This window comes from Schistocerca gregaria, chromosome 1 (assembly GCF_023897955.1).
Source record: "Schistocerca gregaria isolate iqSchGreg1 chromosome 1, iqSchGreg1.2, whole genome shotgun sequence".
In the NCBI taxonomy this organism is placed as follows: Eukaryota; Metazoa; Arthropoda; class Insecta; order Orthoptera; family Acrididae; genus Schistocerca; species Schistocerca gregaria.
Window position 1 is genome coordinate 90,808,806 of NC_064920.1, and position 24,922 is coordinate 90,833,727.

Below are 24,922 nucleotides of genomic sequence, written 5' to 3' on the forward strand. Positions count from 1 at the left end.
CCCCCTCGGGCATGGGTGTGCGTGTGTGTGTGTGTGTTGTTAGTTTAAGTAGTGTGCAGGTCTCATGACCAATGACCTCAGCAGTTTGGTCCCTTAGGAAGTCAGACATCAGAACATTTTTGAATCGTCTTCGTCCTCCCGAATTCGAGTCCAGGAATATTATACTGGGAGAAGGAAAAACTCTTCTGTAAAAATCAACATTGATTCCGCAAACTGAGCTCCTGTGAAACTCAGCTCTCTCTGTTCCTCCATGACATCCATAGGCCCGTAGACAATGGCGCTCAGGTTGATGCCGTGTTCCTTGACTTCAGGAAGGCATTTAACGCCGTCTCGCATTGCCGTTTGTTGAAAAAAATATTAGCTTATCGACTATCGGAGCAGATTTGCTACTGGATTCAAGACTTCCTTAAGGGCAGAACTCAACACGTCACTCTTAACGCAACAAAGTCGACAGATTTAAAGATATTTTCCGGTGTACCACAATGAACTGTAATGGGACCGTTATTATTTACAATATATATAAATGACCTAACAGAGAGCGTGAGATGATCTCTAAATGCTGTTCGGAGATTATACGCTTGTCTATAACAAAGTAGCAACGCCAGAAGATAGTAACGATTTGCAGAATGACCTCACGAATGATGCAGGCTCTGGCAATTGTCTCTGGGCTTAAATAAATGTAACACATTGTGCATACATAGGAAGAAAAGTCCACTAGTGTATAGCTACATTACTGGGGGCAAACAGCTGCAAACAGTATCAGCAGTAAAATATCTAGGATTAGCTATCCGGAGCCGTAAGTGAAATGACCACATCAGACAAAGAGTGGGAAAAGCAGATGCCAGGCTCAAATTCATAGGAAAAGAAAATGTAGCTGATCCACGAAAGAAGTAGTTTATAAGGCGCCTGTTCGACACATTCATGAGTATTGTTCATCTATCTGGGATCCCTACCAGATAGGACTGACAGAACAGTTAGAGAAGATCCAACGAAGAGCGACCGTTTCGTCAAGGGATAGTTTAGTAGGAACGAGAGCGGTACGGAGATGCTCACCAAACTCCATTGGCAGACGTTATAAGAGAGGCGTTGTGCATCACGGAGAGATTTTCTGTTCAAAGTTAGAGAGAGTAGATTCCGGAAACAGCTGAACAAAATTTTACGTCCCCATACATACGTATCGCATTATGGCTAATGGGGAAAATTCCAGAAAGTAGAGAGAGTACAGAGACGTATTGACAATCATTCTTCCCAAGCGTTATTCTCGAGTGGAATAGGTTTGGAGGGTTCGGTTTTTGACTCAAAAAGTACGCTCCTCCAAACACCATAGGTGGCTCGGAGCATTATGTAGATGTAGACGTAGACAGGATACGAGAAATTAGGGCTAATGCAGAGGCATGTAGACAGTCGTATTACCCTCTCTCTATTTGCGAACTGAACAGGAAAGGAAATGCAAGTTGTGGTACAGGGTATGCATCGTACTGTGGCTTGTGGAGTATCTGTGTAGTTGTGGATGTAGATTTCTTCGTCTATCTTATTGGTTACGCTACTATGTTTTGTATTTTTCTTAATTGAGCGCTGAATGTTTTTCTTACGTCATCTTGTCTCTTCACTTGAAGTTACTGAAACTGGGTGACAAATAGGTCAATATTGAAATTCTGTTACGGATTTATGCGACATACAGAGTCTTTACACTCCCACCGTTTCCTGCAGCACATTGGCCTGTGAAACATCCCACTGCCGCTAAAAGTGAAATGTTAAACAATAACGTAACATTCCAGACAAGTGTGCATATGCAGTGGCCAGATAGGATTAAAAATATTCGAAACCTGATTAAAAAAGGATAGTCTTTTCATGGCTTGCACCTGTTCTTGTGATTAACAAGGACAATTATCATATTTCCACCCTCAAAAAGTATCGGTTGTCAAGATCGCTTGCCGCTTGTAACTGAGCAATATGTTTGGCATTTCTCACTCTTTAACTACATTATGTGTCTATCAATAAGTCCCCAGCAGCGCTGAGGAAGAAGAAGGCTGCAACTTTCATCTCTCAACATAATACAGAAGGTGGTTAACCTGCATTGGCATTCTAGTGTAGTGTACGTACTTCGGATTCCGCCACAGCACGCCAACCAACAAACAGAGCAGTGGGGTACTTAGGAAAAGACGGAACGCACAGTGGGCAGGTGCCTATCCTCAGTTTTAATGCACACGTGCACATTCCTGAACTTGGAACCGGGTCATACAACGCATACAAAAATTTTGGTTGGTCTAAAATATGGTAACACTAAAATGGCAATGCTATGCCTCATCTAATACGGTGTAGGAAACCTATTGGCGTTCAGAAAACCTTCCAGACGTCTCGGCCTGAACAGATAGAGTTCCTGCATGGTTTTTCAAGGCGATCTTACACCATCCTTCCTCCAGAATAGCAACAAGTGACGATAACGGAGATGAAGGTGTACAGAGATCTTGCACCCTTCTCTCTACATTAGGTTCAAATGCTTCAAATGGCTCGAAGCACTATGGGACTTAACATCTGAGATCACCAGTCCCTAGATTTAGAACCACTTAAACCTAACTAATCTAAGGACAACACACACATCCATGCCCGAGGCAGGATTCGAACCTGCGACCGTAGCAGCAGTGCTCTTCCACACTGAAGCTCCTAGAACCACTCGGCTACAGCGGCCGACTCTACATTAGGCCATAAAGACTGAATAGTATTTAAATCTGGTAACCGTGGCGGTCAGGGCAGATGCGACGAATTATCCTAACGTTTCCAAACCCAGTGCTTCACAATGCGAGCTTTGTGAATAGTTGCCTTGTTATCTTGTAACATAGCACTGGGCAACAAACATTGTACCTTGGGATGGATTTGATCACCCAAAATGGTCACTTAATCCCATGCGACGTTGCAGAGTACCCATGGGGCCCATGGAATAACATGATACGGCTATCCAAATCATCACCGAACCCCCGCTGATGCTTCATTCTTCGTATGTAAACTCGGATAGAAGCCAGGGACAAAGGCATGAGAATCAACAGACTAAATGAAATTAATCCTTTTCTCCATAGCCCACGTTTTATGGCTTCGGAGCCAAGTTTACTTGTTACAGGCATTTGGTATTCTAGTTCTTCTAGTTCTTCTCCGATTATGGAGCTCCCTTAGTGTTGGCTGGGTGCATACATTGTTCACGAGTGCGATAGTCACTTCTGCAGTGATTTCTGCAGCTTTCGTCCGCTTATTATTCGTCACAATCCTCTTCAATGACCGTCCGTCACGACGCCTACTTGCTGCATTGTTTCATAGCTTACGAAGACTCTCTCTACAGCTGCTACCACTGACCTAGTTACCACGTTTAGCTCAGGCTGATGATTCTACTCTAGTGGCTCTTGTAGTCACTACCATAGCGTCAACAAACCTTAAGTCACGATTGCGACGTTTCTCATGAATTAAATTACGTTCATTTAAATTTATGTCATGTTCATACCCAGTTAAATAGGTACCTCAGTCCGTCGAAATGACACTAGGAATCCCTCAAGAACTTTCCAGCTCTGTTCACACGCAAATAGTGTTCATAAGATATTGGTTTTATTGGACTGAAAGAGGGTAGACGGGCTAAAAAATAGAAACAAAATGGGACCCACTAGAACAATGACAAAAAACGAAGGACCGTGGCAGAGAAACAGGCCGCACGTTAATGTCAAATCCGGCCACCCCAGAGGAAAGTGGTTGAAGGTTTTCACAAGTGGCAGACGCTACATAAACTCAATTATAAGGATTATTTCCTATCATAAGACACGTGGTTCGTGAGACAGAACATCAGATAGTAGAATGAATAATATTTCGTTTCACTCATTTGGCTATCAGTGAGCATATTTCTGTGTGACAAAGAGCTAACTTAATTATCTCCCTTTTAAATAGGAACGCTATCTCCACATTACAAAACGGAAAAAAAACATACAAAGTACGTAACGTATATGCCGAATGCTTCTTCTTAGGCATGAGTCTTCTGGCTGGTTCGATATGGCCCACCAAGGACTCCTCTGATGCCTTCAGATACTTGCTGGTTTTATTTCACTCTCTCTTCTCTACAGTGTTTGCACTCTAACGCTCGTTCTAATACCATTGAATCTATTCCACGACGTCATAATACATGTCCTCTCATTCCATCCTTTCTTCTTGGCACTGTTGTCCATATATTCATTTCTTCGCTCATTCTGCGAAGAGCCTCCTCACTGGTTATCTTAGCAGTACACCAAATTTTCAACAATCCTCTGTAGCACCGCATTTCAAGTGCCTCTGTTCTCCTCTTCCCAGTTTCTCATATCTGTGTTCACTGCCATATAATGCTGTGCTCTAAAGGTACATTTTCAGAACTTTCTTCCCAAAAAAAAGACATATGTTTGTTTCTAATAGACCTCTGTTGGGCACGACAGACCTCTTTGGCGGTTCTAATCTGGTTTTATGTCCTCCTCGTTTTGTCTGTTATGTCATATTTCGTCTCCAACGAAGAGGTATTCATTAACATTGTTTACTACGTACATTAATAATGATGTTAAGTTTAATCTCATTTCTGCTACTTCTCATTACTTTCATGTATCCTCAATTTACTCTCAATCCATAGTGTGTGCTCATTAGACTGTCCATTCTATTCAAAACGTCCTGCAATTCTTCTTCACTTTCATTGAGGACAGTAATAACATCAGCGAATTTTTTTATTAATCCCCTTTCATCTTAAATTTTTACCTCACTCTTGAACTTTTCTACTATTCCTGTCATTCCTTCTTCGAAGTACTGATGGAAGACTAGGGGCAGAAGACTGCAACCCTATCTTACATTCTCTTTAGTCCGAGTACTTCGGTTTTGGTCTTCTATTCTGATTGTTCCCTCTCGGACCTGATTCATATGGTGTATTACCTGTCTTTCCTTGTAGCTCACTCGTGTATGTCTCAACATTTTCACTGTTGCTCACTGTCAGTCGCATTTCCCAGGTCAACATATGAAGGTTTTCCCTAAAGTTTCGCTTCCTTTATGAAGTCCAAAAACCGATGAAATAACATTTAATTAAGAAAAGACTGGTTGCAGCGATACTAAGTTAAATGTTACACTTTATAGAACTATGGCCAAACGTCTCTAATGATTACTTGACTAGACTAATCAAGCACGCCAAGCTGTAGACAGAAGGAACGAACCGAATATAGAGATAAAAATCACAATAAAAACTGAACAAAGTACTATGTTTCTGCAAACATAATTATTCACCGTTTTTTCTCTATAATCCTGAAATCGATGCTTTACTCAAATTACTTAGGTATATAGTCGTATGATGATAATGAATTACAGCGACCAGTTGAAGAACAATTGCTGTTTGGCTCTGTTTCACACTTCGTGTACAACTAATATTAAAGAATGAAGAGCGGATATTCGTAATGAGAACGTTAAGTGTCGTAGGTCAATGGTTCAAATGGCTCTGAGCGCTATGGGACTTAGTATCTGAGGTAATCAGTCCCCTAGAACTTAAAACTACTTAAAGCTAACTAACCTAAGGACATCACAAACATCCATGCACGAGGCAGGATTCGAACCTGCGTCCCTAGCGGTAGCGCTGTTCCAGACTGAAGTGCCTAGAACCGCTCGGCCACACCGGCTGGATAAGTGTCGTAGTACATTACAAAACCAGCTGACGGGAAATAAGTGTTTTTATACTTATCAATGCAGTTTAATTTTCTGAAGCCCTACGGTAAAGCCAACAGGAAATTAATTACAGCTTCTGGTATTTCTAATAATTTCAGCTGGGACCATCACATTAAAAGCAAAAGGATGCGTGTTCGTATTTCTCCAATTTTGTGTCACACAGATGGGGTTATAACAGGTTTCTGTTGCATAGGGGAATAGGGAGATGCTAGTAAGTAAGTCAGCCCACATTCAGGAAATGATCGCTGGATATAGAGGGGCACTGCTATTCTGAGCTAGGTCTTGCCTCCCTCTTGCCTCTCGTGCGGGGTTATATGTGTATATGTGTTGTGTGGATGCTGAAGACGGGCTCTTGTACAGGGTAGTGTTGTGTTTCTGTTCTTGTGGACCCCTCCAAGGAAGCAGGCAGGCTCGACTCTCCACTGGATGAGCGGATCAGAATTAACTGTGAGACACACGATACATGGGACCCTGCAGTGGCTGTTTTGGAAGTTAATCCAGGACGTCAAGACGCCTTGGGGGTAAGCCTACAAACAGCTAAGTAATTTGTTCCGTAGCCTTATATCCAGACCCACTTATTTTATTTATTATTCATTGGCTTTCGGGATGTTCCTATACAGCGAACTCAACAGTGGAATGTCAATTATTACGATATGAACGTAAGGACACTGCAAAACCCAGTCCTCGAGTGTAGAAAATCTCCGACCAGGCCAGGAACCGAAAACGGGACCATCCAGTTAGTAAAATAGCGATATATCGATGTTTTGTGACTGTCATTTATGTGTTTACATGCATAGCAACCTTTCTAAATAAAATATAATTAACAGCGATGTTAAGTAACCAAATTCATTCCCACTTTAAGTGAGCAAAAAGGTACAGACGCTTCTTTGCTAGGTATGTAACATTATTTCTTAGCAATTTCCACGGTGCCCATAATAAATTACTTGTATTAATTGAAAAATAAAGTTTGTTACATCGATTTTATTAATATCGTTTTCAGTGATACTGCATCTAGCCTTAAACTCAATAAGCTAATATCAATACTAACGTCAGAGCATATGAAAACAACAATAGAACGCGGCAGCGAAAGTGGGGGACAAAATGCACCGAGCAACTGCACGCGCAATAAAAAATCGCACTCCGGCCGGAGAGTTAAATGGAAGCAAGGTAAGTTATAGTAATTTAATATTCTGTTTAATATCAAAAGGCGATGAAGTATTGTTCAAGGACGTTCAGATAAGACATGATCATCTGTAAGTGAATCATGAATATTCATATTTGGCACTCAAACAACTCAGACAATATGTCTGTCCTCCGACAATACCGAAACAGCTCTCACGTTTACAAACTAGACATTGCAAATTAAGTCTTAACTGAGACCGTGGAGGGAAACATGTCCATACTCAGAGACTGCTGAACCAGCTCTGATCTTACAGCCGAACCACTTCGCAGAAGTGCTTCGTCTGCCTTTTAGTTTAGTTGTTGTTTATTAGTCTGCTGGTTATTAATGTTAGTGAAATAACGGAGTGATAGTGCGCTACTGACAGATGCTTTTAAGTACCGGTATGCTTTTTACTTGTCTAATTTTAATAACAGAAGATTGTTATTTCGGTGCGCAACTTCCAAATGCAGCAGGCAATTGCAGAGATGGACCATTATTTAGGCTGTCTTTCTCATGATACCCATACCTAACAAACCATCTTTCATCGGTACCTCACACCATATGATGTCATCTTGCAACTGCTGCCTTTTCAACTGCCATGAGAAGAGTTTCTTGTACCTGAAAATGATGACTGCAAAGCTGGAAATATAACAGCAGGTGAGTGAGTCAGACGAAATGTGAGGACAGCGATTTATAGGTATCATCAAACAGTAAGCATGTACGTTGTCCTTTAAAGCTTGAAATAGAAAAAAATAACTATTTTAAGGGGGGATGTTGATGAAAAACACACCATATTTATAATATGCACCAAATCCGCAGTTTTGAAGATATGGCAATGAAATTTTGTACCCCGCTTTACATGAATCTGTCACATTAACGTATAAAATCCTTTCATTATGTATATTCAAGTATATTTGAATGAAATTTGAAGTTTTATTTTCAAAAGAATAAAGTATTCAAGAAAGTATTCAAGAGGTTGCTACAAAAAATTCTGTGTTTTATCTCTTTATATGTTGTAAGCTTCTCTCATATTGTTTATGGAATAGGCCAAATGGGAGAATTTCCATAATTTTTTATTATAATTCCACAAGTACAATTTTAAATTCAGGGCAAATTCCAAGAACTTTGTCCCAAATCTCAGCTTGAAATAAGAATTTCAAAATTTGCAATTGAGACAACGTTCATTAGGTTTACAGAAATTTCATAATTCTAGCATTCATAGAATCTCAGGAAAACGTATATAAACTTTAACATACAAAATTTTCACGAAACACAATTTAAAGTACAACATAACTTTTTCCCTTATGTCACTTCTTCAGAAGACACCACATTTGCACTCTGGATTTTCTTTCTCTTCAAGAGTTCTTTTCTGGTTTCTTGTTGCCTGTCTTCTTTCCATAACCAGCTCTTCAACTGACTTTTCAGTTGCAGAGACGCGCTGTAAGTCTATTTTTCTCAGGATATCTTGTATCTTGAGTAAAATCTCGTATCTTGAAGCCTATTCTTTCTAATACCTTCATGCTCCCGACGTTCCCATGATTAAATAGAATAACTGCATCATAAGTAGCATAAGTAGCAGATGCAAATATGTTTTTATGGCATCGTTTCCATATGAGTCAATTTAGACATTCATTTGGATTTTGGGTTTTGTCATGAACACACTTTCTGACAAGTGCAGAATCGGCCAAAGATGATCTATAAAACGAAAGACAATGTATCACGGCCTTCTAGACGTATCCCGCACACGTTTGTTTGAAAGACACAGAATCTTTGTTCACTTAGATTACATTCAAGAGCTGCTTCAAAACGTGGCCGTGGCAGGGTAGCCGCGTCACACTTTTAATTAATTTTCAGGCACTTCGTATGCGATTTCAACTTTGAATCTCTCGGTACTTATTGTCCATGAGTTGTGCTAACGAATAAAAAATAAATCGTAAATGGTCATTTTTGGGTAAATTTCATTAATTGTTATTCTGTATAAGGTAATACTATTGCTTGAATTCAAAGATTAAGAGAGTTACTGCTCATGGCAAGTCAGTAAGTGACAAGGAGCTTTTGAATGCTCAGAGATAATGTCAAGTATTGTATTGAGTACGCATAAGGAGTGATTTAAAATGGAATGATCATATAAAGTTGATCGTCGGTAAAGTAGATGCCAGACTGAGATTCATTGGAAGAATCCTAAGGAAATGCAATCCGACAACAAAGGAAGTAGGTTACAGTACGCTTGTTCGCCCAGTGCTTGAATACTGCTTAGCAGTGTGGGATCCGCACCAGGTAGGGTTGATAGAAGAGATAGAGAAGATCCAACGGAGAGCAGCGCGCTTCGTTACAGGATCATTTAGTAATTGCGAAAGCGTTACGGAGATGATAGATAAACTCCAGTGGAAGACTCTGCAGGAGAGACGCTCAGTAGCTCGGTACGGGCTTTTGTTAAAGTTTCGAGAACATACCTTCACCGAAGAGTCAAGCAGTATATTGCTCCCTCCTACGTATATCTCGCGAAGAGACCATGAGGATAAAATCAGAGAGATTAGAGCCCACAGAGAAGCATACCGACAATCCTTCTTTCCACGTACAATACTAAACTGGAAAAGAAGGGAGAACCGATAGAGGTACTCAGGGTACCCTCCGCCACACACCGTCAGGTGGCTTGCGGAGTATGGATGTAGATGTAGAGTAGATTTAAAATGCAGGTACTGTTATATGCGTCCTAAGGGCGAAAATAAAATCTTAAAGGACATGCAATGGCATTGAAATTTTGTTTTCTACACAAGTTATAAGTGTTATAAAGAATCTAGATGTGAATTTATGTAAACTGTACCACATACGTACCCGACGTGTCAGAAACATGTAGGTATAGAATTACGTATGTTTAGATTGAATCAGATAGTTGAACTGCAATTCTTATTTTGTGTACGTTACGTGAAACTAGAAATAAACTGGTACAACAGACGTCACGAGGAATTACGAGGAACCATGTACAGTGAAACCTTTTGTGGACTTAACTGAAATTTGGTGAGATCTCAACGTAATGTACAGGCTGACGTTTGAAGTATGTGACGCACGACGTGGTTCCAGTACAACTGGTCGGAAGTGACGGGCCTTTCCGTTGAAACATCGGAAACGTACTCTCCTCTACACGCTATCGTAGGGAGAAACTCTATGGCCTTTCCGACGACATGAAATTCGTCGTTATCTAAAAACAGTGAAAAGAAACTGTACTGCATATCCATGTTGCCCCAACGGACTTAGAAGGTGGGCGATCAACAAACATTGCTGAAGATGTACGAGTGTAGCTCTTTCAATGTGTGTGAAGCGATTACTCTGCAATAATGGAACCGCGAATTCTATCTTCGAACATGCCCTAAATCGCGGCATGGACTTGGAAAAGTGATGTTTCAGAATATGTATGTAAAACTAACATAGCGAGTTCACACGTCTACGATATAAGGGGTGATGATAGTTAAACTTTCAAACAGCTGAAGAAATAACGCCACTGGTCAGAATGACGTCAAATTGCAAAGGAATATTATCAGAGAGGGGGAGAACGACGGCCGAAGAAAAATAACTAATTACAAAATGTAGCAACAGACGGCGCTAAGCATCATAATTTTACAGCGCTGGACTAGAAATGACAAATGAATCAGACGACAACGCTTAAGTTGTACGTTCGACGTAAACAAACTGTACTACTCAGTGTTCATGGGTATACAGATGTGACACTGTTAGTTACATAAGCCCATCCACCACGGCAAGGTGATACACATCTATTAGGAAAAATCGGTTTTTAATTGTCCTGAGGCCAAGACCGCATAAAAAGCATCAATCACAACGGTTTTTAATAGTCCTAAAGCCAAAAACCACATAAAAAGCATCAATAAAAATCAAATCGGATTATTAATTTCCGTCTTACTGGCGCAAAACATGTTCAGTGTACTGTACACCGTTTTATGCAACAAATTGAAATCGAGAAACAGCATGTTCCACAACTGATTGAAGTGTTTCCGGGGTCACGTTCAGAATGTGTTACGCAATGCGTGCCTTCAACGCAGCTAAGTTTGCAATCGGAACACTGAACTAACATGTTTCAGATAACCCCGCAGCCACAACTCACACGGATTAAGATCAGGTGATTGGGACGGCCAGACTGTAGGGCAATGGCGGCTGATAATTCTATCGTTTCCGAAATGATGCTTGAGCAGCTGCTTTGGGGGATTTGTAATGTGCGGAGGTGCGCCATCTTGCATAAAAATGGAACCATCCACACATCCACGTTGTTGGAGAGGTGGAATGAAGTGGTTGCGCAAAAGACACTTATACTGGTTACCAGTGACGGTACAGGTAACAGGACGGGAAACACATGTCTCTTCGAAAAAAATATGGCCCTATGATAAATGATGCCTAAACCCACATCAAACAGTGACCTTTTCAGGATGATGTGGTACTGGTGGATTTGCGTGTCGATTTTCCATCGTCCATATTCGACAATTCTGTGTACTGACGTGTCCTGTCAAGTGGAAGTGGGCTTCGTCTGTCCACAAAATCTTACACGGCCAATCATTGTCCACTTCCAAGAGAGCAAGAAATTCTAAAGCAAAGGTCTCTCTTCCTCGCAGGTCAACAGGAAGCAACTCGTGCACATGGATAATTTTGAACAGATAGAAAGAAGGAAGTTTCGTAGGATTTTACGCAACGTGCTCATGGGTTTGTCCAGAGTTGAGGCAATTCTCCGTGCGCTACACGTTTGCACACCTCCACTCGTCTCCTCGTGCATAGCTGTGGCCACTGCTTCCGCTGACGTCAAATCAATTCGTTTCCTCCCTCTACCGGGTCGCACACCAAAAGAACCCGTCTTTCCGAATTTCCGAGTCATTTTCTCCAAACCCATGGCAGTCATCGGACCAACGCCTTTTTTGAAACCCTTCAGTGTCCGGAACTGCTGCAGAGCGACGTGTGCACAGTCATTATTCTTGTAATAGAGATTAAGAACACAGCGCGATCATGCATTGAGACAGTCATGGCGAACGTCGCACACGCGAAAGGAGGAAAATCCGCGTACCCGGTGTGTTTTTATTAACTTCAGTGGGTTGTGAGCATGACAGGTGTTCTCATTTACGTATTCTGACACAAAAAGTGCCATCTATTGATCAATTTTCTCACTTTTCTTTTTCTTCTTCCATTAGTTTTCCTCCTTCTACGATATTATTCCGTTGCAATTTGATGTCATTCTGATCAGTGTTGTCATATATACAGAGCTTTAAACGCTTAATATTAATTATAATCACACTGAACATTAAAATAAGATTGGCCATCAATAAAGAATTTTAAGCGCCATTCATGTGACAGATACATTGTAAGTTCTAACTAAAAAGTAATTTCAATACGTTATGATCGTATGTAGAAATGGCATCCCTAATGTACACTGCCTATAGTAATCGTTGACCACGCCAGTTTACAATAGGGCGGCAGTTGTATTGGAAATTATACTGGGTGACGCACATAGAACTATGTTTAATTATTTTCTGTACGTTTTTATACATTCATTCTCCTAGATAGGATGAAGAACAGTAGTTTTCTTATATTTGTAAACACTACTATCACACGTTTCATCCATCTCCTGCTGCCTATCTTTTACCGTGCATGGTAGAGAGAGGACGTAGATTTCGGTTTAGTTCCCTAAGAATGTGAAATATATTCATTCTAATGGTACGAAGTCTATTTCACTTAGGAATTCCTTATTGCAGATAGTCTGTCAATCTTCATTGCCAGTACCTGTAATACTTCGGAGAAGCTATAAATTTAAGCGGAGCAAGTTGTACGTCGTAACATTGTCTTCAAAGATGAAGAGGAAGTAAATAACATCAAAACTCAAAGAATTATCACATAATTATCCAATACTATAGGATATAGATTTTTTGTGTATACGGAAAATCATAAGCATGACTGTCTGGAGCGTGCGTCACTGTGCGTAAATTAGTTGAGACACACACACAAGAGCGTGAACTCGCTATTGTTGCACCTCTTGTGTGGCATAGGCCAATTTACATTGTGCAAATGGCGTTCAAAAAGTTTTCCACAGTTGTCTCTATTTTTTTATTTTTTGCAGGAGGAGAATGAAATTTTTTGTGAACATACTTGGATCTTTTAGCTGTACATTGACCAAACTCAATGTGGCCTCCATCAGCTGTGACGCATCTGGCCCAAAGTTCTTTCCATGATATAAATGTACTTTGGTAAAATTCTGAGGATTGACATTTACACCATCGCTTGACACAGGAAATAAGGTATTTCTTGCTATCAAATGTTTTACCGCGCAGGTGGGCCTTCAGACGACCAAAGAGGTAAAAAACAGACGGAGCCAAGTCCGGACTGTAAGGAGGATGAGGAACAATTTTCCAACCCATTTTCCTGATTTTCTCCTTCGTCATAATTGCTATATGGAGTTTGGCATTGTCATGGTGCAGTCTGATGAGCTGACCTTAAAGCTGTGGTCTGTGGGTCTTGATGGCACGTCTCAGCTTGCCCAATGGCAAACAGTAACGGTCCCGGTTAATTGTGCGGCCAGGTTCCTAAAAATCGATGAAAATGTCACCACACTGATTCCAGAAGTAAGAGGCCATCACCTTTCGGCTAGCTGTTCGTTAATGTCTTGGTTTCTTCTTCCGAGGAGAACCCGGATGACGTACTCCATGAATTGGGTCTTTCTCTCAGGTTCGGGAAAAAAACAAACATGTTTCAAACTTGGTAATGACGCTGTCAGAACACTGTTCCCACTCTTCAGTATAGGTCTCCATGAGACCCTAGAACACATTCTTCCCCATCGTTTTCATGTCTCTTGTCAATAATCTAGGCACCCAACGTGTACAGATTTTTCTGTACCCTAGTAACTGTACCAATGATACCACACCACCCAATGACAAACGAGTCATGTCAGCAAGCTGTCGTGTCGTCACCCATGTGTCATTTTGTATGATTTGAGCAATGTATTCCTTATTAACATCAGTCACTGCCGTCGATGATCTACCGCATTGTGGATTGTCCAGTAGACAGAAATCATCTTCTGTAAACCTGTGCAACCACCTCTGGATACTGTGTCCTCCCCATATACAGGGAGCAACTTCATGTAAATCGATGTGGCAGAGTCATCGCCGGTCTTTAAGAGGAACTACATCACTAACTGCCGTCGCAACGTGAGCTCTGCTTCACGGTCCATTATGGTTCACCTGTAAATAAAAGAAAGTACTTTTATGCACCAACTTATAGCTACATATTTCAAGTATGTTAAAAAACGTCGTTCTCCTTCTGCAAAAAAATAAAAAAATTAGAGACGACTGTACAAAAGTTTTGAACTACTTTTGTAATTATTATTCTTAAAATTACTACTTAATCAGTTGCACATATACCAAAAATGAATTTCCAATGAAATCTAGACCTTTAGCTGCTTAAAGGCGTTGATAAATATCAACAGGAACAGTTAAAAATGTGTGTCCCGACCGGGACTCAAACCCGCGATCTTCTGCTTACATTACGGAGTTTATTTCGGTATTCTTCGTTGCGTTTTCGCCTGGGCCAACGTCGCAAGACATTCGTTCAAGTTGATCGTTGATTCCTTTACTCAGTTTTTTTTTTTTTTTTTCAGAAAGCAAGCAGCCCTTTGACCGAACACACTGGGCCACCCTGGCGGCAATGATGATGCAGGACACACGACACCCAGTCGGACATGTCCGAAAAAACAGATAACATCCTGATGTATTTATATATAAAAAAAAAGTTGTAGTACGTGATAGAACAGTTCACATTGTTGTCACTAACAAGCCCAAGTACAGCAGAGCCAATGAAAAGTAATTCTCGAAAGAGTTAACACAACAACACAAGGAAGGAAATGCTTCAAGTGTGTAAGGACTCAAACGCTATGAAACTGACGGTGACCCTTCATCAAACAAGATTTCAATACGTCATGATAGTTGTGTTCACCAATTTCAACAAGAGTTCAAGAGGCATTGCAGGTTAAAGAATTTGTGGAAACGGAACTTAAACAAGAAGAACTAGAATTCTTTGGATCAGGTACAAAAAATAGTTCTTCATTGGTACAAACGTTGTTGGTGATTAAGTTGAAAAGTAGCAAAAGCCTCATTCTATTAACACATACAGGTTTTTTTTCTACATAAATTTGTATGGACATGTTCCTCACATTTACAAATATGTTGTGTCTTTCACAATCAGATTCACTTTTTGTTGTTTTTATGTACACTAGCATGATAATTTATGTATGACCTAGATGTACATTGTACAGGTTTCTTCCAATTGGCAAATCATATTTGTACATTTTATTAAGCATAACCTGTACTGAAGTACACTGCATATGTTTTTGCTCACATTCTTTAGGTTTGACTGAGTGATCATCAGAGTCATACAGGGTGATGGAAGAATAGGAGTGTAGATGGAGGGTACATGGTTGTGAGACATTGTGAGTGTGTGTGTGTGTGTGTGTGTGTGTGTGTGTGTGTGTGTGTGTGTGTGAGTTTACATGTTTTATGAAAGGTAACCTGCGGATTAATATAAATATGGTTCTTCTGTTATTGCTCTTTCAGGTGTTGAGCATGTTTTATGTTTTAATTTTTCGTTTCTGTATGGAATGTTCTTGCCATAGAGTTGTTATGTCATAAGATACCCATGTTCGTTTTGATCCCAATGTGGTGCTGATTTTCTTTTACTAGATGTTCTACACATGTGTGATGCATGAATTCACCCTTTAGCACTTTAAAGAGATGTAGATATTGCAGGTTAATTCATATATTCCATAAATGTTGCATATATCTTTACATTTTGAAACGGTTTATCATTTTTTATATTACCTTTTCTCTTGAAGAATATATTAATTTCAGAAGAATTTAAGAAAAATTAATTTTAGACTATATTAATTAAATATTTGTGTGGGTTGCTTGTGGCATGTTAGATAGTGAATTGTTTGCGTGTGTATTGAGGAATAAGTTTTCTCACATGAGTGAGTATTCAGTGATGTAGGATCGTTTTTAATTTTGCTATCTTCTGTCTGTGTTTTCCTTTTAATAGTGTGTTGTTTATGTACTGTCTTGCTGATGTACCCACTGTTTTCTACTACGGTTATGGCTGGCTCTGAGCACTATGGGACTTAACGTCTGTGGTCATCAGTCCCCTAGAACTTAGAAATACTTAAACCTAACTAACCTAAGGACATCACACACATCCATGCCCGAGGCAGGATTCGAACCTGCGACCGTAGTACTACAGTTATGATGACGTTTAGTTCTACATGTTAGTTCTTTCTGCCTAGAGCTGTTCTGCACAGTCACTATATCTTACATCAGATAGCTATTGAACTGTATGTTGTGGTGTGTGTTATTTACCAGCATGTGTAAACTGTTTACATTTTCTTTCGATTTGTCTGTGAGGCATATGATATCGACAACATATCTGTATCATTGGAATACTTTACTTTTTGTTACTTCTTTCTTTTCGCAAAAGTTTTTTCATTCTGATTCACAAGCATATTTCCTATTGTGGATGGCATTCACATTCCAATTAGGAGGCATTCTTTTTATAAATAGAATGAACTGTTAAACTGGAAGTAGTACTCTTGAGTGATTACGGTTAGGATTTGTATAATTTCTTCTGTGGTGATGTTTGAAGTTTATAGCTTCCTATCACAAAATGTATCAGCAGACACAACTTCTACATTTTCAGACAGAAATCAAAGCACCACATTCTCAAAAATGGCAGCCATCAGAAATATAGTGCAGAACACCCCTAAGCTAGACACACTGCCATGATGAACTAAACAGGATAAGATATACGCCACAAAACAACGAATTCAACCAGAAATGAACTACACAACCGCAAGAGTAAATATATAAGGAAATAAGTATATTAAAACAGTCCATATATAGCAACACATATCAGTAACACACAACACACACTTTCACAGGACAACTCAACTGTCAACAGAAACAAAAATTATACACTAATACCCACCGCCCTGCAGGGTTCTTGGTGTCAGTTCTCCCCAGCACTATTTCAGACACAGTCGAGTCCATGCCACGTCGTGTTGCTGCACTTCTGCGTGCTCGCGGAGCACTCTAGGCAGGTGTAACAGTTTCTTTGGCTTTTCAGTGTATAAATCTATTGGAATGACTTTAAGAAATTTAAATGTCACATACAGATAATAAATAAAGCCACTGAAGAGTGAACGTACCCACTCAGCATACACACATGTAATAAAAGACAATCGCCGCCACACGTGGATAAAAATGAACACTGAAATATCAAAAGAAGGGGAATGGTCACTCTACAGAAGGAATATTTCGTACAGAAGGGCATAAAGAAAACTGAAAATATCCTTAACGAGCGAAAGGACATTAACAGAAAAACAACAGCCAAAGCAATCCCCATAAATAAATAAAATTAAATAGAAAGATAACTCACACACACTTACACACAAAAAACGCACAGTGCCGCATCATCAATCGTCACTCGTCACTCCATCCCCATCTTAAAACCGTGCTCCGATCTTACCCTCTGCAGTTCTAATCAGCCTTAAAGCATGTGGGCAAGAACACTTGCACCATGCCACAATATAAGTTATGTCCAGCGAAATGCTGAAAAGTATTCTATTAATTGGAAGAAAGCTGTAATACGTCTGTACAAAATGTACAGAAGAAATTGTAAAATACACAACCATAAACCGTAAATACTCTCATGTTCAGAAAAAAACACAACACCTTTCAACGATTAGAAATAGGACTTTCATATTCACAGGACATATACACTAGGATGTTCTGCAGAAGTGATTAATATTTGAACTATGTCGGCCCAGGTGTCGGACAGGAAAGCTAAAACACGGTGGCACACAAAAGCGAAACATTCAGATACAAAAGACGGAATTGTCTTTTATATACATGACGAGACATAAATGAAGTAATAAGTGAGGAGAAATGAGTGCAAGTATTAACAATAATTCTTAATTTGACTTTCGGGTGTATGATCTACACTACATGTGCACTTCTTAATAAATTCTTATGCACTTTAACGATGTCTTAGCTTCGTAATCGAAATTCGCATCTTCTTGTTCTATAGGCAATGTTCGTTATTCACTTAGTATTGGTCGTCCAATGCGTATATTATGGACCAGATATATGCAAACTTATTCTGTGGGGGATGCACCTACTTCTGATGAATGATTACATCTAGATAGATCGGTTTATTGTAGACAGAAACATTTCGTTTTTTAAATGTTGGCGTATAGTAGATTTTAATTAATTAGTTGTGTAATGAAAGAAAACAGTTTAAAACAATTCTGTTTAAAAAGTGAACACTACTTTCGACATGCTGTACGCCTAGTCAATGTATTTTATGGTTGTTAGTAACCGACAAACGTGTACGGCAAGCGTTGTCAAATGGGGAACATTTTGCATTAAAAAAACGATGCAGAAATCTTCCTTAATACCCAGACATAAACAAGTTGAATTTTATGTTGCTAAAAAACGTTTGTCATGGAATTCAGAATGAGGCAAAGTGTTCTTCAATGACGAGAAGAGGTTTAAACTAGAAGGGACTCCAATATAATTACCATGATCTGAAAACAGAATAGCAGGTAAGAATGAGCAGAAATTTTGCTGGTGAAGAGCTATGATTTGTACAATCTCCTGTGCTAAAAGTAAATCACACATTTCTTGTTTGAACACTACCACGAAACCTAACATGTAAACTGAGATGCTAGTGACAGAATTGATTAAAGAGTATGAGGCCCTTGGGAATGATAGTCACATGTTTCAACAAGATAAGACATTTGTGCATTTTCCTGCTACAACGAAATGCGATTTGAAGATAAAGATATCGATGTCCTGCCTTATCTACTAGCAGACTAGATTTGAGTCCAGTGGAAAACCTCTGAGAAACATCTGCACAGTTGTTTATCACAATGGAAGGCAATTTGAGGCAGTATGAGACCCGAAACGTACGATACGAGGAGGCTGGACATTTCCACTGCAAGAACTACAACATCTAACAAAATCAATGCTGACACGAATTTTTGAGGTAATTAGAAAGTACTGAGGTTCGAAAAAGTAATAAGAATGCAATAACACAACAAAACAGCAAGCTCCGTTATAGGAACGTCTTGTTTTGTTACTCGTGTTATAGAAGAAAATATGTAAGTCTGTCATGATTCTTTATGTATTATATGTATGTACCACTTTCATAATAAGTTTTATACAGTAAGCTACAGACATTGTACTATTACATTCATATGAACCTTGCCTTTATACTGAGTATATCATTAGTAGCATTCAAACATCTTCACAGATGCAGACGTACACGCCCTACCATTCACTGTTGCCTGCAGGTGACGTCACGTACAACGGATGCTGGGAACCGCACGTAAAATGATCGCCATTTCAGACACGTCCAGCAGTATCCCACAGGGCGTGACGCAGGCAGCCGCCGCTGTTGTGCCTCCAGGGAAACCTGTGCTGGAGAGCTGCCAGTTAGACGAACAGGCCCGGAGCATCAGCCTGACATGCATTTTTTCTGAGAAATAGCAGGAGAGTCCTAAACATGGGGGCACAACACTGATGGCCGCAATACTCACTGTTCACCTGAAGTATTACATCCAGTTAGGTTCCATGTGATCGCCGCCAAGGTAAATAATTGCAGAAATGCAAAATGTCTTTCCCGCTAACGACATTCTGTATATTATCCTCTGCAGGCTGTGAATTCTAAGTGCAACCAAAAATTAGGTCACATTACGCTGTATAATACTACAATCAATATGCAAATGAATTCATTTGCTAAATTGGGTGATACTGGTTTCATCCGCCTCAAAATTACAGTTAAATTTTTCATTGGAAGTGACCCTCATTGCAATGATGTATGATTCGTCTTGGTTTATTGCACTGCCTGTGTGCTCAATATAACATTAGAACATTAAAAAACCTTCCCTCTGCTTATGGTAGAATCTAATCTCACACACATGTTAAAGTCAACAATTAACATCCAAAATCTAGGAAGTATGTCCCTACTTCATCGAATAGTTATTGAGCGTCCATCGCATTACATTGTACCAGATATCAAGAACCTATCACCTCTTTATAACACAAGGCACCATACATCTAATATCTGTGTTTCCCTATCAAATAAAAACTTGAACTCCTTCACTGAGCTTCTGCCATCACTCTAACAAGCCACCCTTCTCTCTACGCAGAGTTCGATCCAGCTCTATTGCATTTCAGAAAAAGGTAAATTTCTGTCTTCTGTTAATCTCGTAAAATTTTCTCGGAACTCCACTTTCTTTTTCTTTGTCTTCTGCATTTGTGTTTTATCAAATTGGCCTTTCCCTCTAGCTACTTCAGATAGCATTTACGCATTTAGTCAACTGCCTGATGTCGAAACTACGGTTTGAACTCACTATGGAACATTAATTTCAGCTAAATAGCTCATAACTGTTTATTGGGAGACAAAGTAAAAACAATTATTAATTATCACAGATTACTACATAGTAGATCCCCCTTTTTGTTTACGTTACATAACGTTGTGTTTTTTATATTGACGAGTATAGGTCTCAAACCCTTACTAAGGTCAGGTGAAATTATATCACAACCCCTTACAAAGCTGGAATTGCCCTGGTATTCATTTTGCCAGTTTATTATTTCATAGTAAAACAAAAAATTAAAAGTGTAATAACCTGCACAGTTTCTGTACTGTAAGCGCAGTTGTTTCTCGTGTCTACAACGAGACGCGATTTTATAAAAGTATCCGTGGCAACGTCTCTTGATAATTCTATTGATGGCGATTGTTTTCTCCTGGAGCCATTTGCGTTTTGCAGTTAGAAGCAGTGAAAATCTCTGCTAGTTGTCATGGATTTCCTTAAGCTGAGTTGAATTTCGGAATATCTTACTACCAAGGAATAAATGCATTGAAACGTCCTTCAGGATGCGACATCTCACTGCTTATCATTTCATACTTCTTGTACTATGTGTCATGCTGTGATATGTTTGTGTAGGTACATTTAGCGGTAGATGTGGGTACTGTTTGGGAAATGTATTGCGAATATAGGCGTTAGCAAAGAAGTAACAAATTTTAACGTCATACACCATGCGGCAATTTTTCACGCATTTAATGTTTGCCACGTTATATTTCCTGAATACCAGTGGTAAAATGATATAACTTTTTAGGTGTAATTAGCTCCGTATGTAGATACTGTGTGCGAAATTTATTTGGAATAGAGTAAGTAGCACAGAAGTAATACGTTGAAATGTCATTCACGACGCATCAGATTCCCAAGTATCTCATTGCTTATGACGTCATATTCTTGTATTGCGGTAGGTAGGCGGTTCTTATTGTGGCCAGACACAAAGGGACGTATGTATTAAGTTTGTTTCATATCGCTCCATTGGTTTAGGAGGAGATGTGGAACACACAGACGTACATTCAGTTGTATAGTATGTATGGATAGTGCCTAATTTATCAGTCAAATACCTATCTGAATCCCAAACGTGAATGAGGAGATGAGTGACATCGGTATTCTTTACTCTTGTGCCAGTGAATGACTCAAAGCAATCCCTTCTTGGTGTATGGCGTCTGGAGCTTCCGCCATGCATCCCTTTTCAGTTCCTGATTGCTCCAACAGTTAGATAATACTAGTAATATTACTGATTTGTTTTCATATAATGCTTATAGGAAACTTCAGTTTGATGTAATAGAAAACACAGAAATGACGATGGGTCATGAATATAATAAATTTGGTACACTTTCATATAGCAAAACGTTCACCACGTGTTTGTCGCCATTACTTCATGTCCCTTTTAAAACTTTGTAGCGCTCTCTAGCAGTATTTTCCTGTTGCTTATCTTCGTCTCGCACATCTACATACAGTGTTATTACCAACCACGCACACATGGGCAAACGGACTATGCAAGCGTCCACTGTGTATAATTAAACGCAAAACACGTCTGCTGTTCAAGCTTATAGCACTGAAACTTCTGCCCTCCTCTTATTATCTCCTGACCTTTTCCTCTCGAAAATTTTTTTCTTCTTTTTTCTCCGTTCGTGATATTACTTTGTTTGCCACGGACAGACGGGCACACAAACTCTGCCGATGATATTTCTACTATGGGCACTTCAGACGTTCTGCTGAATAGAGCAACCAGGTGAGAGAATTCGCGATTCGCATCTGAAAATTGTGACACTTTTGTCAGCTTCACTGGCTTTGTCTTTCCCCCGTTCTCATGCATCTCTGCAGACAGTCTCATGTGGCAGTACGGTACTGCCAATGCGGGAGCAGCCGTTTTAAATGTTGGTATTACGCGAAAGATTCATCACCAGTATGTGGTAATTAAGTTTGTAGCAGTTAGTGTAGCGTTTACCGATACACGAACCGTGAGGTCTTTACAGATATTAGTTTTGAATTGGATTCCGCATATAATCTACTCCCGAAGTTACGTTGCAGAATTTTGTTGTCCAATCCACACTCAGCACCATAGGTGAATATCTCCAGACTGCCCTCTACCCAACTACAGACTTACTTGGAGCGCTTCAAATTCCCGCCCCTGATGTGTAACCAGATTCGGTAGGGAGGAGAGGGGAAAAATAGTACTGCAGTCAGTGGAAATTAAGAATGGCGGCAGAATGAAAACGGCAGTGCAGTGATCTATCCACAAAAATTTTCTGTGTAACTGTTCTGTGAAATGCATTCCACTGATGGAAAAAAAGTCTGTGTCCACTGGCTGAAGTACATTTCTTCGTACCAGATAGAAATATCTGTACATATTTGTCAGTGTTGATTCGATATGCTGCTGACAATGATACATTATTTAAATGCATAACCCAAGAATCGACCAAGAGAAGGGATGGAAAAAACGTGACGCATGATAAATGTAAGGTTCTCTTTCCTCATGTCTCTATATTTTAATGTGTCTGCCACAAGTCTTACTGTGTGGAACATTACTCTTTTCAGAAGAAGTGCAAAGTTTCTGACCTACCCTTGACAGCAGGTAAGACAGTTAGTAGCAAAGGGTCCAGACCGCTCATTGGCATTATTATGTGTGAATATACGCGTGCATACATGTACTCCGTAGTCATCTTTGTATATTTTTCACGTTTGAATGAAAACATATTTTCACACTGCGTCTCATTTTTAAACTTAGGCTGATTTGCAAGAATCACTGGAATTGTAACAACCACCTTAGTTCCTCCATACCCCAGAGCTTTATCCTTGGCTACGAAAGTCGTTTCGTTATCCGTGTTTTGTTTAGGAGATGATGGATGCATAAGTGTGGAAACATCACTCAAAAAATCCATATCTCTACACTATTTAAGGTTCGGCCACCATCTCGCACACAGCATAATCTGCACCACCTTTCTGATGACGGTCTCATTTGAAATTCGTAGTATATGTCGTATATCAAAAGAGCAAATACAAAAACATTCGTACGTTCTCCATTACCTACACAGCGAGACTGATCATGCATCCCATTTTTTGGAGTTTAAAGTATGGTTATAAGAATATGATTCCAAATATTTACCAAGAAATGAAAGAAAATTTTATAAGGATCATGCTAAGTTACCTCTGAAAGTAAGTCCGGATGCACCCTGAATGAAAGAAGATGCCTTCTCATACACAATATTTAGACCCATAAATGAAATTAGTAAGACGATACGACTGCAAAAATTTGTAGATTGTTACCTATAGGTGGGAAGCTTAGTTTGTGGAACGACCTCGGATGACCATAGTAAAAGGAAACTAAATTTACGTGGACCTGAGTGATCGTAACAAACATCTTACCGTGCAAAAAATTCAGTTTATAGCCCCCAGTAATGTAATGGGCATGTGGGAAAAGTCTGTTATGACAGCTCTCAAACTACAGTCTTCAAATATTCACAATATATATACACTACTGGCCACAAAAATTGCTACACCACGAAGAGGACGTGCTACAGACACGAAATTTAACCGAGAGGAAGAAGATGCTGTGATATGCAAGTGATTAGCTTTTCCGATCATTCACGGAAGTTTGTGGCCGGTGGCGACACCTACAACTTGCTGACCTGAGGAAAGTTCCCAACTAATTTCTCATACACAAACAGCAGTTGACCGGCGTTGCCTGGTGAAATGTTGTTGTGATGCCACGTGTAAGGAAGAGAAAAGCGTACCATCACGTTTCCGACTTTGATAAATGTCGGATTGTAGCCTATCGCGATTGCGGTTTATCGTATGGCGACATTGCTCCTCGCGTTGGTCGAGATCCAATACTGTTAGCAAAATATGGAATCGGTGGTTTCAGAAGGGTAATACGGAACGCCGTGCTGGATCCCAATGGCCTCGTAGCGCTAGGAGTCGACATGACAGGCATCTTATCCGCATGGTTGTAACGGATCGTGCAGCCACGTCTCGATCCTTGAGTCACCAGATCGGGACGTTTCCAAGACAACAACCATCTACACCAACAGTTCTACGACATTTGCAGTAGCATGGGCTATCAGCTCGGAGACCATGGCTGCGGTTACCCTTGACGCTGCATCACATACAGGAGCTCTTGCGATGGTGTATTCAACGACGGACACGGGGGCACGAATGGCTAAACGTAATTTTTTTTTATGAATCCAGTTTCTGTTTACAGCATCATGATGGTCACATCCGTGTTTGCCGACATCTCGGTGAACACACATTTGAAGCGAGTATTCATCATTGCGTTACTGGCGTATCACCCGGCGTGATAGTATGGGCTGCCAGTGGTTACATATCTCGGTCACCTCTTGTTCGCATTGACGGCACTTTGAACAATGGACGTTACATTTTAGATGTGTTACGACCCGTGGCTCTCCCTTCATTCGATCGCTGCAAAACCCAACATTTCAGCAGGATAATACACGACCGCATGTTGTAGGTCCTGTACGGGCTTTTCTGAATACAGAAACGTCTGGTCAATGGTGGCCGAGCAACTGGCTCATCACAATATGCCAGTCACTACTCTTGATAAACTGTGGTATCGTGTTGAAGCTGCATGGCAGCTGTACCTGTACACGCCA